This window comes from Aquarana catesbeiana, linkage group LG04, assembly GCF_042186555.1.
Source record: "Aquarana catesbeiana isolate 2022-GZ linkage group LG04, ASM4218655v1, whole genome shotgun sequence".
Classification (NCBI taxonomy): Eukaryota; Metazoa; Chordata; class Amphibia; order Anura; family Ranidae; genus Aquarana; species Aquarana catesbeiana.
Window position 1 is genome coordinate 210,210,991 of NC_133327.1, and position 17,652 is coordinate 210,228,642.

The window sequence follows — 17,652 nt, forward strand, 5'->3', positions numbered from 1 at the left end:
TCAGAGCAGATGGGAAGATGGAGAGAGCAAAATATAGGGCAATCTTAGAAGAAAACCAGTTAAAGTCTGCAAAAGACTTTAAACTGGGGCGGAGTTTGACCTTCCAGCTGGAAAACGACCCTAAACATACAGCCAGAACTACAATGGAATGGTTTAGATCAAAGCGTATTCATGTATTAGAATGGCCCAGTCAAAGTCCAGACCTAAATCCAATTGAGAATCTGTAGCAAGACTTGAAAATTGTTGTTCACAGACGCTCTCCATCCAATCTGACAGAACTGGAGCTATTTTGCAAAGAATGTCACTCTCTTGATGTGCAAAGCTGGTAGAGGCATATCCAAAAAGACTTAATTGAAGTGAAAGGTGGTTTTACAAAGCATTGACTTGGGGGGGGGGCTGAATACAAATGCATGCCACACTTTTCACATATTTATTTTTAAAACATTTTGAAAATCATTTATCATTTTCCTTTCATTTTACAATTATTTGCTACTTTGCATTGGTCTATCACATAAAATCTCTATAAAATACATTTATGTTTTTGGTTGTAACATGACAAAATGTGGAAAATTTCAAGGGGTATGAATACTTTTTCAAGGCACTGTACATAAACTTTAAGGGACCACATTCACTGGTCACGTGTAGTTTCACATACTCCTGCAAATTTGCAACACAAGTGTTTTCTCCTTGTACTTATGCATTTATTTTTAGTGAATTGGGTCCTGTGTAGCAGAGCAAAGAAGGGAATGAAGCATGGGGAAATGTAGTATATTGGCAAGGGTTGGGAAAACAATGCAAAGATATGGGTGGTTGTGATCTGTGACCAATAACTGTAAAATCAGCTGGACAGAAAGGGAAACTTCTTTGGACACTGATAAACATGCCACACCTAAGCATGCCATTGTAGAGTTCCTAATAGAGAACCCGAGGCTTGCATCTTCAACATGATTTAATTCTTAAAGTATTAAAACATAAAAATTCCAACTTTAACCACTTCAGCCCCACAAGGATTTGCCCCCTTAATGACCAGAGCATTTTTTACAATTTGGCACTGTGGTGCTTTAACTGGTAATTGAGTGGTCATGCAATTCTGTACCCAAATGAAATTTTCCACAAATAGAGCTTTCTTTTGGTGTTATTTGATCATTTGATCACCAGTTTTTATTTTTTGCAATATAAACAAAAAAAGACCCAAACATTTGAAAAAAAATGATATTTTCTGCTTTTTGTTATAAAAAAATACAATAAACTCAATTTTAGTAATACATTTAGGCAAAAATGCATTCAGCCACATGTCTAGGGTAAAAAATTCAATAAGCATATGTTTATTGGTTTGCGCAACAGTTATAGCGTCTACAAACTAGGGTACATTTTCTGGAATTTATGCAGCTTTTAGTTTATGAGTGTCTATTTCATTTCTTGAGGTGGTATAATGGAAGGGTAGTACAAAACCCCCCAAATGACCCCATTTTGGAAATTAGATACCCCACGGAATTTCCTGAGAGTCATTTTGAGAACATTGAATATTTTATTTTTTTGTCACAAGTGATTGAAAAATGACAAAACAAAAATGACACAAAGTAGTCACTGAAATTATATATTGCTAACACATGCCATGGGTATATGTGAAATTTCACCTCAAAATAAATGTTGCTGCTTCTCCTGAGTACGGGGATACCTCATGTGTGAGACTTTTTGGGAGCTTATATGCATACAGGACCCCGTAAACCAATCACCGCCTTCAGGACTTCTAAGAGCGTAAAGTTTTGATTTCACTCCTCACTACCTATCACAGTTTCGGTGGCCATGAAATGGCCAGATAGCACAACCCCCCCTCAAATGACCCCATCTTGGAAAGTAGACACCCCAAGCTATTTGCTGAGAGGCATTTTGAGTCCATGGAATAGTTTATATTTTGCTCAAAGTTTTCGGGAAAATTACAAAAAATTATTATTTTTTCACAAAGTTGTCACTAAACGATATATTGAGCAAACAGGCTATGGATATATGTGAAATTACAGCCCAAAATACATTCTGCTGCTTCTCCTGAGTACGGGGATACCACATGTGTGGGATTTTTTGACAGTCTAGTCGTGCACAGAACCCAGAAAACCAAGCACCACCTTTAGGCTTTCTAAGGGTGTAAATTTTTTATTTCACTCCTCACTACCTATTACAGTTCCGGAGGCCATGAAATGCTCAGATAGCACAACGCCCCCACCCCCAGATAACCCCATTTTGGAAAGTAGGCACCCCAAGCTATTTGCTGAGAGGCATGTGGAGTATTTTGCAGATCTTGCTTTTTGTCACAAAGTTTTGAAAATTGAAAAAAGAAAAAAAATGCATTTTCCTTTTCTTTCTTCGATTTACAAAACAAATGAGAGCTGCAAAATACTCACCATGCCCCTTAGCAAATACCTTGGGGTGTCTACTTTCCAAAATAATGTCATGGGGGGGGGTGCTATCTTGACATTTCAGGGCCTCCAAAACTGTAATAGGTAGTGAGGAAGTGAAATCACCATTTTAAGGCCCTTAGAAATCCTGAAGGCGGTGATTGGTTTTCGAGGTCCTATATGCGGCTAGGCTCCTAAAAAAATTCCCACATGTACTATCTCCATACTCAGGAGAAGCAGCAGAATGTATTTTGGGGTGTAATTCCACATATGCCCTCATGTAGTCACCTTGTGGGAACACATAGGTATTTTGCCACATTATTTTTACACTTTTACACATTAATTAATCCCTTTTTGACACATTGTTTCTAGGAACACTATGAACTTTTAGTGCACACATAGTCTATTAGATCATGCTGTGACCACCGTGTTGGGCTCCGAGCACCAACCTTGGAGGGTTCCTCTCATCTCAACCCGGGGGGAGACATCATGCCTTTTACCCTGTCTTCCTTGGTGGATACTGGACCTGGCCTTGATGCTGTGTAGTAAGTATTCCAATTTATCTCCACCTTGTTGGGATATAATCTCTCTGTCCTCCCTTATATTAAGGGCGTTATTATTAACCCTTGTCCATTTCCTTTCCAGTATATTACTTCATAACACTCCTGATGAATGGCTATAATGCCAGGAAACTTGTTGAGTGCCACTAGATGCCCAAAGTTACCTGTTCCTATACAGTGGGGACGGAAAGTATTCAGACCCCCTTACATTTTTCACTCTTTGTTATACTGCAGCCATTTCCTAAAATCATTTAAGTTCATTTTTTCTTCATTAATGTACACACAGCACCCCATATTGACAGAAAAACACAGAATTGTTGACATTTTTGCAGATTTATTAAAAAAGAAAAACTGAAATATCACATGATCCTAAGTATTCAGACCCTTTGCTGTGACACTCATATATTTTACTCAGGTGCTGTCCATTTCTTCTGATCATCCTTGAGATGGTTCTACACCTTCATTTGAGTCCAGCTGTGTTTGATTATACTGACTGGACTTGATTAGGAAAGCCACACACCTGTCTATATAAGACCTTACAGCTCACAGTGCACGTCAGAGCGAATGAGAATCATGAGGTCAAAGGAACTTCCTGAAGAGCTCAGAGACAGAATTGTGGCGAGGCACAGATCTGGCCAAGGTTACAAAAAATTTCTGCTGCACTTAAGGTTCCTAAGAGCACAGTGGCCTCCATAATCCTTAAATGGAAGACGTTTGGGATGACCAGAACCCTTCCTAGAGCTGGCCGTCTGACCAAACTGAGCTATTGGGGGAGAAGAGCCTTGGTGAGAGAGGTAAAGAAGAACCCAAAGATCACTGTGGATGAGCTTCAGAGATGCAGTTGGGAGATGGGAAAAAGTTGTAGAAAGTCAACCATCACTGCAGCCCTCCACCAGTTGGGGCTTTATGGCAGAGTGGCCCGACGGAAGCCTCTCCTCAGTGCAAGACACATGAAAGCCCGCATGGAGTTTGCTATAAAACACCTGAAGGACTCCAAGATGGTGAGAAATAAGATTCTCTGGTCCAATGAGACCAAGATAGAACTTTTTAGCCTTAATTCTAAGCGGTATGTGTGGAGAAAACCAGGCACTGCTCATCACCTGTCCAATACAGTCCCAACAGTGAAGAATGGTGGTTGCAGCATCATGCTGTGGGGGTGTTTTTCAGCTGCAGGGACAGGACGACTGGTTGCAATCAAGGGAAAGATGAATGTGGCAAAGTACAGGGATATCCTGGATGAAAACCTTCTCCAGATTGCTCAGGACCTCAGATTGGGCCGAAGGTTTACCTTCCAACGAGACAATGACCTTAAGCACATAGCTAAAATAATGAAAGAGTGGCTTCACGACAACTCCGTGACTGTTCTTGAATGGCCCAGCCAGAGCCCTGACTTAAACCCAATTGAGCATCTCTGGAGAGACCTAAAAATGGCTGTCCACCAATGTTTACCATCCAACCTGACAGAACTGGAGAGGATCTGCAAGGAGGAATGGTAGAGGATCCCAAAATCCAGGTGTGAAAAACTTGTTGCATCTTTCCCAAAAAGACTCATGGCTGTATTAGATAAAAAGGGTGCTTCTACTAAATACCGAGCAAAGGGTATGAATACTTAGGACCATGTGATATTTCAGTTTTTCTTTTTTAATAAATCTGCAAAAATGTCAACAATTCTGTGTTTTTCTGTCAATATGGGATGCTGTGTGTACATTAATGAGGAAAAAAATGAACTTAAATGATTTTAGCAAATGGCTGCAATATAACAAAGAGTGAAAAATTTAAGGGGGTCTGAATAATTCCCGTCCCCACTGTAATTCATGTCTTTTAACTCATTAATTTCATCACATACATTTATTATGTCTAATTGTATTTGTATTGCATGCTATGTAGCAGCATATTTAGTGTAAGTCATGTGACTACCTATCTATGTGATACAATCTTTTTCTTCAATGTAACAATAAATCATGTACTGTAACTTCAACCTTATGTTGTTTTTGTCCATATCTGACATGGCGGTCACCTCATTTAAAGTCCCATAGCTCTCCTTTTATATAAACTAATTTAAGGACGGAGGTCGCCATGTGTGCCATAGTGTGTGTGCCAGGTCACATCCAATTTAGAGTTCATTTTCGTTGAAGTGCATGAACCGCAAGATCTGCTCGAATCTAGTCCTGGCCATGGAAGCAGAGAACATGGGCAAATGATGAATTGGGTCAGTGGACCAATATGATCGCAACTCACTCTTTTTAGTCATACCCATCAGGAGGGATAGGCCCAGAAAGGTCTTAAATTGGGAAAGTGTAATAGGTTTCCATTCTCTGGCAAGGGTCAAATGTGGATTAGCGGTGATAAATTGACCAGCATACAAATTGCTTTGGTCCACAATAGATCTATAGAGATCTTCCGTGAAAAACAGTGAATAAAAATCAAGGAATGTAAAATCAACAGTTTTCACCTGAATTCCAAGTTGGCCAGTGAATGGGGGAAGTATGGGTGTTGCAGAAGTGGTGGGCTCTCAATCAGGATTGGCATATGCAGCGGTAAGGACACTATGGGCTCTACAGGCCTGTCTTTGTCTTCTTGGTGGCTGCTAGCCACCGCACCAGCTTGAACTGCACTTATTGGACTCATCACACAGTGTTACTGCAGTTCTGGTTTGTCTGTGACCAGGATGTACTAGGTCTCTGGTGCTTGCCAGTTCACTAGTAGGATGAGCTGCACTGGTACTGGCTCTTTGCTCCAAACGGGAGCCCTGTGGTTCTTGCACCTCAACAACAGAAGAACTGGGTCGGGTATGCCTGAGCTTAGCAGGGACCACTACTCTGCTGTCAGAGCTATCTGTCAGGTGCCGCTGCTCTCTACGGGTTTATATACTGAGCCTGAATCTGACAGTGAAGCTTCCCCTTCGCTCTCATCTGTCATGCTCAGCAACATGTAGGCCTCTTCACTAGTGTACCTCTGTTTGGATATTTGGCCTCTAAATTTATAAGTACAGCTAGTGTGACTCACAGGCAAAAGAGCACCTGATTGTCAGAGCCTGCTTCAATCACTACCACCAAAACTTTTATGCCCTGTACACAAGGTCGGACTTTCTGATGGAAAATGTGCGATCGGAGCTTGTTGTCGGAAATTCTGACCGTGTGTGGGCTCCATAGGACTTTTTCCATCGGAATTTCAAAAAGTCACACACAAAGTATGAGAGTTGGCTATAAAATTTTCCAACAACAAAATCCATTCATGTAAATTCCGACTGTGTGTGGACAATTCCGACACACAAAGTGCCACACATGCTCAGAATAAATTCCAAGACGGAACTGCTCGATCTGGTAAAATTAGCGTTCATAATGGATATAGCACTTTTGTCACGCTGCAATGTTTTAAATTGTTTAATGCAGCGCACTCTCTTCTTCTTTATAATGCTAGAAGAATGAAGTTGTTTTGCTGCTTATATTCACACAGACTTCTCACAAACTTCTTTCTTTATTATTTCTCATGATTTCATGAATATAATATTTTTATTCGTCACATCTACCAAAAAAAAAAAAATATTATTTATATATTTTTTTTTGTATTATTTGTTGCATTTTTTTTAAATCCAGAACTCCTGTTTTTGTTTTTTTGTTTTTTGGTGATCTCCAGAATTGTTTTGGGTGTGTTTTGTGTGTCAAGTTACCACAACACCACTAGTATGTTGTCTTTTTTAATCTCAAGGAGATTGGTTGGTGTTGGTGTCCCTTGTTAATTTCACATTGTATTTTTGAAATGTGCCTGCCTCCTCACAAACAAACTGTCCTTTTTGAAGGAAAACACACATAGGCAAGTATTAGTTCCAAAACATACTTTTATTAAAGGGTCCTAAACAAATAAAGAGGGAGGCAACGCTGGAGAAACAGCAGAAATTGGTGAAGCCTTTGGCCCCCAGGGCACACATCAACTATTTTCAGGCAAAATTGGTGGCCTGAGGAACCCTTATCTAAGGGAGTACAATCTGGTCCAGAAATTCAAGAGATCATGAACAGCAGCAGATGACATGTATGTCCCCAGGCTGTGGTCATACAAGAGCCTGCATCTTTTTTCAGACCAGACTGAACCCAGGCCATAACTTTCTTGTCTTCCTTCCACTCTTCCTTCCAGGCTGTGTCTGTGGTGTTGAAGGTCTGGCAGGAGGAGGAGGAGGACACAACTCACACGGGTGGGTATTGGGTGTGATTTGGGCCCTCAACCCCTTATTTAATGTTTTATAAATGATTTCCTCACACATGAGGCGTTGGCTCTCCTCCATGTCCTGCAGTTTGGTGGCAGTCATGGAGGCAAAGGCCTCTTCACGAGTGGGGGTGGCTCTGAGGGACGCAGAAGCCTCCTGAATCAGCCTGAGTGCTGACTCCTCCACGTTACTCCTCTTCCTAGGTCTTTTGTTTGCAAGGCGGAGGGGAGGAACCTGCGATTCTGTCAGGCTCCTACTAGGCCCGGCCTCCTCCTGGCTGCCACTAACCCCCGCCTCCTCCTGGCTGCCACATTCCACAGCCTCCTCATGGCTGAGGTCGTCCTGTGTATGAAAAAGGGACATAGTCTTAGTTTTTTCTTCATCAATCACACACAATTTTCATCTCATGACTGTTGCAAATTGAATGTTAATAAATAGAAAAGACTATCATTCTGAGCCCAGCATTTTTCATTCTTGTCACAATTATTTTTGCCCACGACTGTGTATTGATATATAAACGCCTTTATTAAATCAGCAATTAGTGATCAATAATAACATCTAGTAAACATCATTTATGTTTTGCCAAGAAATATGTAGAACAATGCTATACCTGGCTAAAGCTGGGCTACTCCACTTCTTCCTGGCTGGAAGTCCCAGGTTGGACATCAGAAGGCTCAGCTGGGGTGGAAGATAGGGTGGAAGGAAGAGTGGAAGGAAGGGTTGAGCGTGATTCCCTGACTTCAGTCTGGTCTGACAGAAAACAAAGTCTCTCATAGTACCACAGCCTGGGGACATAAATGTCATCTGCTGTAGCTCCTGATCTCTGGGAATCCTGGACCTTCTTGCGCTCCCTAAGATATGTGCTCCTCAGGCCACCAATTTTGGCTTTTAAATAGGGGATGGTTGCCGTGGGGAGCACCGGCTTCACCAACTCTAGCACTTTCTCCAGCGCTGCCTGCCTCTTTTGTTTATGATTATAATGCGGGTGTTTCACCTGCCACAGACGGGGCAGCTCCCTGTCTATGAACAGGGGGAGGAAGTTGTGATCATTGAAGCCATCCATTTTCTCTGCAAGACACAACACAAGACAAACCCTAATGTCAGGCTAAACTCTCCTAATCTTGTCCCAACATAGGCCTCAATCTAAAAGCAGAATAGGCCCAAGTTAAACTTGTACCTTCGTTATCACAATCTGCGCTTCCGATACTCCTTCCTCCGCTCATAGATCGTACGTATGATGCACGTGTGTTATGCTTTATATACACTGCGCATGCGTGAAACTCCGCCTGCCCCTGGGGGCGTGGCGTCCGAGCCCGAAGATGGCCGCTTAGCTTCTGAGCTCCGCCACATCGCCGGGGAAATCTGTCTCCATCGGAGCATTTAGAAGGGCCATCCTCCTCCATCTGCCACATCGGAGCACAAACCACCTCCAGAGATGCCGCGGAGAAGGAAAGAACCGCCGCCACAGCTTCGCAAGCTGCCAGGGTACTTTACCTCAGCGCGGTCTAACCAAAATGGCGCCCAGCCAAAGCGCGGATCAAAGCAGGCCGCATCCACGACCTATCCTCCCGGTCTGAGCAGCACTGATCCAGGGCATCCACGCAGCGGATCGTCCTCAGCGGTGTCCACCCCAACCACCAGAAGCCCTGCCAAATCCAGGCAGAGGACATCCTCTCCTCAGGACACTAGGCCGCTGCATGACATGGAGGTAAGCGCTCACAATACCTCACGGTCACAGGCCTCAGCAGCCCCTGATCCCATAGAGGGATTCCCTACCTCAGGGCAGCCAGTCTCAGATACTGTCCTCAAGGAGATGCTAATGTCCCTGAGATCATCTCTGCATCAGGACATGCTGCAAACAGTACAAAAGTGTCAGGCAAAAGTGCATTCACTGGGTGAAAGGGTAAATCAGATTGAGATTACTCTGGATTCACATGCATCCTCTTTCAATGCAATGGTGGATGCTCATACCATTCAATCAGATGAAGTTTCCTGGATCAAAGACAAATTATCTGACCTCGAAGACAGATCCAGAAGAAATAACCTAAAAATAAGAGGCATTCCCGAATCCATCCCCGCGCTACAACTACCACAATATGTCCAAGAATTATTCACGGCACTGCTCCCTGCATTGTCTGCGTTGGAGCTCGCAGTAGATAGGGTGCACAGAATACCGAAACCATCCTTTTTACCTGATGATGTACCCAGGGATGCTCTATTAAGGCTCCATTTTTACAAAGCAAAAGAAGCCATATTGGCTTCCTTCCGCAACCCTGATCAGCGCCCACCTCAATATGCCTCTCTTCAGCTACTCCCTGATTTGTCTAGGCATAGCCTCCAAAAACGCCATAATTTAGCTACCATTACTAAAGCGCTACGCAACCATCACATACTTCACAGGTGGAAGTACCCGGCTGCGCTCTCAATCACTCACAACGGCGTGACCACCACGGTCTCCACCATGGAAGAAGGTCTGCACATCCTCAGACAATGGGGAATACTGTCGGAGACATATCCGTCTCCTATACAAGTCGATCCTCCTCCACACATACAGGCAGACTGGCAGGTGGTAAAACGAAAGAAGAGTGACAAAAAACCTGCTCCAATACCAGATTGCTCCTAATCGACCCACTCAATCCTTATATCCACAATCCCCCGGCGAAGGCACATTTGGAAATACTTCCAATACCCCTCAAACCTATTGAACAGTGCTTATGGATCAAGAATCCCCCTGTGGATTCTCCTATCACCCTGTAACTTTTCTTTTTTCTCCTTTTCATTTGTTCTGTTATTTGTTTTGCATAGTTTTTATGGATCAATCACCATCTGCAGAGCTGTACCCATATATGCTCTTATGGAAAGGAACCTTCCACTCCTGCAACCCACTTGTCCACCTTGAGGGACACTCCAGACGCAAAGCCACCCTGGAACAGAAATCATCCATCAAGCGTGAGTGCTATCCATCCTCGTCATACAGCATACCTTCCTATATACACAATGCCAGTTAAAATACTATTCATCAATGCCCACGGTTTAAATCACCCAGGCAAGAGAGCTTCTCTTTGGAAAGAAGCTGACTCTTCCCAATGCGATATTCTGTGCACTCAAGAGACACACTTCCATCACGCAACACCACCAAAATGCTCTCATAGAAATTTTCAACACTACTTTTTCTCCAATATGAATGCAAAAAAAAGAGGGGTTATGATAGCTATCAAAGACTCTATATCATTTCAACTTCATTCCGAAATATCCGATATAGCGGGCAGATACATCATTATTATCTGTGATATCAATTCTACCCGTTATACTCCTGTGAACGTATATGTTCCCAACACCAAACAAATTAATTTCCTGACCAGATTGATGAAGAAACTGAAAAGAATCCAACAAGGTTCCCTAATAATTTGTGGAGACTTTAATATTACTCCTGATCCCAGCATGGACTCTACCTCGACTTATTCAAAAAAATCTCCTTCTCTGAATTTCTTCCTAAGATCGCATGATCTGTTTGATAGCTGGCGCTGTAAACATGCTAATGAACGGGACTTCACATTTTACTCTCATAGGCATTGCACTTATTCGAGGATCGATCTGGTCCTAACGGACAAGTGGTTGCTTCAAAAAGTAACTCAAATTAAAATAAATAATATTACTTGGTCAGACCACTCTTCTATCCTCCTAATGCTAGGAGATAATTATCCTACCAATGGAGCATTCATATGGCGCGCAAGCCCTCAAGTAATACAAACAACAACCACTAAGAAATCGTTAGAAAACCATTTGTCTGATTAAATCCAGATCAATTCATCTTCCACAAATGATCCATATGTGCTTTGGAATGCCCACAAGGCGTACATTAGAGGCATATTTATTCAATTAGCTACAAAGCTTAAAAAACAGAAGCAGCAGCGGCTTGATACTCTTTACGCAGATATCAAATCTCTAGAAGATCTAGATAAAAAAAACCCCTACAAGCCAGGTTAGCAAAAAACTGACAGATCTGCGACACGCTCTCAGATTAGAACTACTTCATTCATTTGAGCAAAAGGAACGACGACTAAAAATGCTATTCTATTCGACCGGCAACAAAGCTGGCAAAGCATTGGCCCGTAAACTACAAGGCCAATGCTTCAAAACTAAAATACCTTTCCTCATTAGCCCTACTTCCAAACAAAAAGTATTTGATCCCCAAGGCATTGCTAATGCATTTAGCGAATACTACAGGTCCCTTTACAACCTTAATCATGACAGTCACATTGTCCAGCCATCACAAAGAGCTATAAATGAGTTCTTAGAAAATGTTAATTTACCTACACTCTCCGCTTCTCAACTTCAAGCCTTGAATTCCCCTTTCTCACTATCTGAATTACTGACAGTAATTGACACTCTTCCTATCAATAAATCTCCAGGACCGGATGGTTTGACAGGGGAATATTATAAGACTTTTAAACACTATTTAGGACCGCACCTTCTAAGAGTATTTGAGGCTGCTGCTGCTTCGTCTTCTTTTCCATCTGAGATGTTAGAAGCATTAATAGTCACATTGCCTAAACCAGGGAAGACACCGGATGTTCCTCAAAACTTTAGACCGATATCCTTATTGAATACTGACCTAAAGCTTTATGCTAAAATGATTGCAATGAGGCTAATTGACATTCTCCCCACTATAATCGACCCAGATCAATCTGGATTTACCAAAGGCAGGCAAACATCTGATGCTACCAGAAGACTAATAGATGTGATTCATATAGCCAGGCAGCATGGGACGCCTTCTCTGCTTCTTGCTTTGGATGCAGATAAGGCATTCGACAGAGTGCATTGGACATATCTCGCAACCACATTGGAAAAATTTGGTTTTACAGGTCACATATTGTCTGCAATACTATCTTTATACACCTCACCATCAGCCCGGGTATATACCTCAGGTATGCTATCTAAGCCTTTCAAGATCACAAATGGCACCCGCCAGGGCTGTCCATTATCCCCCCTAATTTTCAACCTCTTAATGGAACCTCTCGCAGCCAGCATAAGGCAAAACCCTAATATACAAGGTTTTTTCTTCAATAACCGCAAACACGTCATAAGTCTCTTCGCTGACGATGTGATCCTCATGTTGACCAATCCGGTGTCTTCCCTACAACACGTCTCTCAACTATTACATGACTATGGTAAGATATCATATTACAAGGTGAACGAAACCAAATCTTACATATTGGATCTTGGAGTAGCAGCATCTGATAGAACAATTTTGCAAAATAGGTACCCATATGTATGGGATTCACAAGAAATAACTTACTTAGGGATTAAGCTAACTTCCTACCCTTCACAACTATTTCACGCTAATTACCTTCCGTTAATACGTACATTGCAAATGGGTCTCCAATCCCTGAGCAAACACACATTGTCATGGTCAGGCAGGCTGGCTGCCTTCAAAATGCAAATTTTGCCACAAATACTATATGTATTTCATACAGTTCCCATCCCCGTCCCACGACAATACTTTCATACTTTACAATCCACACTTTCTAGATATTTATGGGATGGCAAAAAAGCCAGAAGCGCTCTAACCAAACTCCGTAAAACAAAAACAGCAGGAGGGGTTGGTCTCCCAATATTTGCTGACTACCATTTAGCTGCAATCCTAGCACAACTAAGAGGATGGTTCCCCCATCACCAAAAGCCACTTTGGTGTTCTATTGAACAATCTAATATACCATGAAGAAACATCTATGATTATTTGTTAGCTTTTATGTATCTAAAATCCAAACCCTCTGACCTCTCTCTCCCAATTCTAGCAACACTAAATTCATGGAAGACACTGATAACAACCAAATCTAGATCATCTCCTACCATATCTTTATCAATCCCTATATCAACATTGGCTTTATTGATCCCAGACATACCCTTGAATAGGTGGATGGGGAAGGGAATACAATGGGTTTCGGACTTCGGACACTCCGGCACTAACGTCAGTTCGTTTGACACTCTACAAACGACTTATAACCTGCCTACCGCAGAACGATTTCAACATTTTAGAATTGCTACTTACCTCAAAAAACATAACATCAATTATAAGTTATTTTGACAGATTCATGTATATCTCACGGCCAAAATTCCTCGTAAAGGAGGTATATCGTTATTCTACACTTATCTCCATGATAAAAACATATTCATCAAAACAAATTCCATGCTAGCATGGGAAAGAGATCTTAATGACACCTTTTCCCCACAACAATGGCACAAGGCTATGCAATATATCCACTCGGCTACCAACACTACCAACCTCTGGGAACTCTCACATAAGATTATACAGCGTTGCTATTTAACACCATATCATCTAGCTAAATTCGACTGCTCCACACCTTTAACCTGTTGGAGGAATTGTGGGCAACCTGGCACTATCTATCACATCCTATGGGGATGTGCACACCTGACGTCATATTGGTCCCACATCCTCAACATCCTAAGTCAAATAACGAATCTAACTATACGGAACCCTTCATCATTAGCTATCCTAAACATAGGTATAGAAGATATCCCACCACTACATAGACAATTTGCTATTCACTTATTCCTAGCAGCCAAATTAGTAATACTAAGAAAATGGAGATCGCTGCACCCTCCAGACATATAAGAGACTGTAACTACATTATCTTTGCATTACACTTATGAGAAGATGCTAGCATCCATTAGTGGAAAGTATGACACATTTCTTCCACGCTGGCAAAGTTGGATAAAATGGTACGACAATTATCGTAAATGATTGATACCACATCTGATGTCACTAGGGTGATTTAACTCATGAATATCTGTGATTTTTTTTTTTAAGACCCATGTCCTTCCCTTTCCATATGGCTTCTGAATTGATCCTGTATTATATACACATTAGTTTCTTTTATTAGTTTCAAACTATACGCTCTTGTTACAAGAACGCTAACAGATATAAACTGGTTAATACTGCTGTTGACACAGAGGCGTGTAGAGGCTGTGCTTCAGTCAAGCCACAGTTAGTCCCCAAATGGGGTGGCTGACGGAGGCATACAGTCTCTTCTGCCTTGCTCTATTCCTCACATTTCAGGGAATTGTATTAAGACTGTAAAGCTATAAGAAACTGTTAGCATCTATGGTTTATATTTTGGTTTACGATATCTACTGTTATATGTAAGCATGGTGTATATCTTTGTAAACTGACAAAACTTGAATAAAAACTATTTAAAAAAAAGAAACTCCGCCTGCCCCTGACGTTCTTTCTAGTCTATTCCCTGCCCCTTCTCTTTCAGCGCAGTGGGGGAGAGCACATGGCGGAGACAGAGCAGGTGCATTATAATAGCAGCAATGAGGAGGAGGAAAGCCAGAAACGTCACGATCCCGGAGCAGATTTAAGGCCTCAAATATGGCCTCTGTAGAGATGGTGGATATGGTGGACATCTTGAAAAGGGCCGACTATGACGGGAAGTATGGACCTTACCCAAACCCAAATGTCAGAAAGGCCAAGATCATGGCTAAAGTTGTGAAGAGCCTGCACAGGAATTTTGGGGTACGACGATCCAAGGATCAACTGAGGAAAAGGTGGTCGGACCCTAAATTAAGGGAGCACGTTAAGTATAGAAGGATCAGGAGAGTGCTGCAAAAAAGTAAGTAGTTGTCCTGTGTTCCTATTCTTTATTTTCATTACGTTCGTGCTGCTCCATGTGCTTTTCTTTATTGTTATACAGTTTAAAATGGCAACTTTCATGCTCATGGGCACATTAATCGTAGGAAACATTGTTTGTTCGGCCACTAAAATATGATGTATTGGCCAGATGCAGTTTACAACCGTTTTTCTGGCCTACTTCTATTAAAAAAAGTTTTTTGTCTAGATGGGTTTGTAACTAGAATGAAATGCAAACTAGATTCTGTGTAAGGAGAGGACACTCAGCAGCTGTTTACACATCTGGACGCTGGAGCACTAGTGTGGGACACCATAACACCCTTTTTATTAGGGGGCCGACACAGATGCTCTAGTGAATAATAGAGGGGTGTCTCCATCAGTGAAGCTTGAACAAAACAGGTAAGTATTCAAGCTTTGCAAAGGAAAAAAAAATTCTTCAGCTTGGAACTCTGCCAAAACAGACAATTGTACCCCACTTCCAAGCAATGTTTCATATTCTTATTTCTGCCATCAAATATCTGTGTGCTAAGTATACCTATTTTTGTTCACATAGGGGAGAAAAGACTCAGAGGACACCACTCATCAGAGGAGACCAGGGACCCCCCACCTCAGGAAGAAGGGGAAGTCCCCCAAACCCAACAAGAGGAGGAGGAGGAGGGAGACGTTGTAGAAATTGTCACCACAACAGGTTAGTGTCTGCGACCACAGCTTCGGGTAAGAGATGGATGCCTGCATATTTATAATACATGGTGTTTTTTTTGTTTTTTTTTGTAGGTGATCGGGATGTTGTGGAAGAGGAATGTCATTTCAACAGTGAAAGTGCCCAGATCCTCAGCGGGGAGATAATGGGGTGTAATTGAGATTTAGAAAACATAAAGCAAAACATCAATGATGTCCAAAACAAAATGAAGAACATCATTGATGTTTTAGGGAGAATCTAAAACACCCAGAAATCCCTAAATGTCTTCTGCTTTTTTTTTTTTTTCTATGACTAAAATTTTTTACGTGACTAAGAAGCGCACTGAGAAACACCCACTGCGAGGGGATGGGCGTGACCGGAGGTTGAGGGGAAGGGGAGGGCGTTGCTGACCCGGACCAAGCTGCTCCTCTCTATGTCCACGCTGAAAGCATGAACGCCGGAGCGACACTTCCATGCCTGTGACGGCCTGATCCCGAGGAGATAAGGAGTTTTTTGCGGAGCGGGGCGGCACATCGAAAGATCCGACCGGCGCCTCAGTGTTCATTATATATATGCCCTATAGGATCCCTCTTCAGAGCGCCGGCTTAAAACAAACAGGAAGCAGCTGGAGGACGCTGCCAAGCTGAACAGCTGACTGAGCGGTGGGGGTAAGGAAGACTGCACAGGTATGCTTTATGCTATGCTCTATGTGCCCTGGGAATGCTTGTTTGAATAGCCCCCTGGATAAGACTTTCTGGAAACTTCCCCTGAAGACACCCTTTGGTGAACTCCTAGTGGTGAAAAGTGGGGAGGAGGATATTGGGGGCTGGAAAAGGTGGCTGTAAGGAGGGGTGCAAAATTACTGGTTAAACGCTCCACTGCAGGCTACAGTTTTTTTTTAATTTTTTCGCTTTTTGTCTTTTTTTGGATTCTTTTGGATTCTTTAAATCCCAAGGGGTGAGGGAGGACAGGATGACCAAAAAAAAGGGGTCAGAGGAGACCGCAGCACAAGAAGGAGCTGGGGCACACAATTTGCGCGGCCCCAAGGACAAAGCCAGTCAGGGGGCGGCAGCAAAGCTGGAACGCTTTGCGCATACACCAAATTGTACACCTAAAAAAAGTGGCCAGATGGGGGATGCGCAACATCAAGGTGCGCAGGCCAATCACTCTGTGGGAAGGAAAAGTCAAGGCCCGGCCCAAGTTTGCGCACCTACAGTCACCATACCAGCGTCGCAGATGCACTTAAGTAGGGAGAGCGGTCTGGGCAACGAAACAATAGAAGGCAAGGGGTCACCAGAGCAGGAACCATCCCTAAAAGAAATTCTCCTAGCAACCAATGCCTGTAAGACCGCGCTGTCGGATTTAGCGGATCAGCTTAGAGGCATTAGAGACGATTTAGCCACGCTTAAAAGAGATACGCAGGAGGTATGTGCTCGGACCACCGTTCTTGAGGAGAGACTCAGTCAGGTGGAAGATGATGTGAATCCACTGAGACAAGAGATTAAAAAGATGAAGGTACAACTAGATTCATGCTTTCATGCTTAAAAAAAATGGATGAATATGAGAACAGGGCACGCAGGAAGAACGTGAGGGTTCTGGGTCTCCCCGAAAGAAGCGAGGGCAACAATCCGGCAGAATTCATGGAGGGATGGTTTAGGGATATGTTTGGCAAAGACGCTTTTTCTAACCTGTTCGCGGTGGAACGAGCGCATAGAATCGCACCTAGGAAGCCATCTTTAGGGGGACAGCCAAGGCCTCTTATAGTCAAAATTTTGTTTTTTAGAGACAAAATTACCATTCTTCAGAAAGCGAGGGAGATGAAGAATATTCTGTATAATGGAGCAAGAATATCCCTGTATCCAGATTTCTCCCCTGAGCTGCAGAGACAGAGGGCAAAATTTGCGGAGTGCAAGCGGAGTCTACAACAGCATAAAATAAGCTATGCGCTGCTATATCCAGCCCGTTTACGGGTAACAACAAATGGGGAGGTACAGTTTTTTAATGCCCCCGCGGAAGTGTTCTCATGGCTGGAGAAGAACGAGGGAAGATCTCGGCCGGGAGAAAGGCCTTAGAAGGAGAGAGAGGGGGAAGTGGAGGACAGAATCTGGGGCATTTTGCCCAGCGAGCGGATGCATATTTGGGGACGTGACTTTTTTTTTTTTTGA